A 1,261-nucleotide genomic window follows, 5' to 3' on the forward strand; every position below is an offset into this window, starting at 1 on the left:
AGGACACAGGTCGTTCCTGTAGGGGAAGGGGTGAGCACAACTAAAGCTAAGCCTGCAATTTCTCAGGCTCAGTCTGCAATACATTCTGTTATTAGAAAACACAACATTTATCAATGTTTTAAAATGTTTATCTTAAAATGAGAGAAGTTATACATAAATAAGATGGACCTACTTGTAAACATGAATAAATATAAGAAAGTTCTGATGAATAAAAATGAGAAAGTAAGAGAAAGAAAGAAAAACAAGAAAGAGGGAAAGAGGGAGGGAAGGAGAGAGGGAATGAAGGAAGGAAGGAAGGAAGGAAGGAAGGAAGGAAGGAAGGAAGGGAGAAAGGGAGAGAGGGAAGGAGGAAGGAAGGAAGGTAGGGAGGAAGGAAGGAAGGAAGGAAAGAAAGAAGGAGAGATACATTTATAAACCTAAATACTCATAAAGGTGAGATCTGAGAATCCAGATTTAAAGTCAACCTAACCAGACGTGTCCCAGAGAGGCTTGTCTCGAGTTAACCCAGCAAAAAGCCAGAAATGGAGGCCTGGTTCAAATGGTAGATCACAAGCCTTGAGCCAGAACATTGAGTTAAATCTCTAGCTGGGTGTCGGTGGCTCACGTCTATAATCCTAGCTTCTCAGGAAGCTGAGATCTGAGGATCATGGTTCAAAGCCAGCCCTGGCAGGAAAATCTGAGACTCTTATCTCCAGTAAACAACTCAGAAAACCAGAAGTGTTGCTGTGGCTCAAGTGGTAGAGTCCTAGCCATGAGCTGAAGAGCAGAGGGACAGCGCCCAGGCCCAGACTTCAAGCCCTATGACTGACCCCAAAAATATAAATTAAAAAAATAAATCTCCAGTACCAGAAAACACACACACACACAAATAAATAAATAAACTGAAAACCAATAAAATCCATAAACAAACAGCTCACCAGACTGATTAGGATGAAAAGAAAGATTAAAATTAACCAAGGTCACTGCAGATACTGCTTTAGAACTGACAAGATGATTAATAGAAGAGAACATATAAAACCAACACACACACATGTTTATTTTTAACCAATTAGTAAGATAATTTATGGGAGAAAGAATGGGTTTTCAACAAATGTTGTGGGAAATTTAGACATCCATATGCTAAAAAGAGACAGCTCATCACATACCCCCAAATCAACATAAATGTCAAGAGATAAAGTGGCAAAACTCCTAGAAGAAAACAGCAAAAATATTTGCACTTTTCTGCTTCACAAAGATTCCTTAAATAGATCACAGAAACATG

The sequence above is a fragment of the Dipodomys spectabilis genome, unplaced genomic scaffold (assembly GCF_019054845.1).
Source record: "Dipodomys spectabilis isolate Male_0828 unplaced genomic scaffold, ASM1905484v1 ptg000096l, whole genome shotgun sequence".
NCBI classification, from domain to species: Eukaryota; Metazoa; Chordata; class Mammalia; order Rodentia; family Heteromyidae; genus Dipodomys; species Dipodomys spectabilis.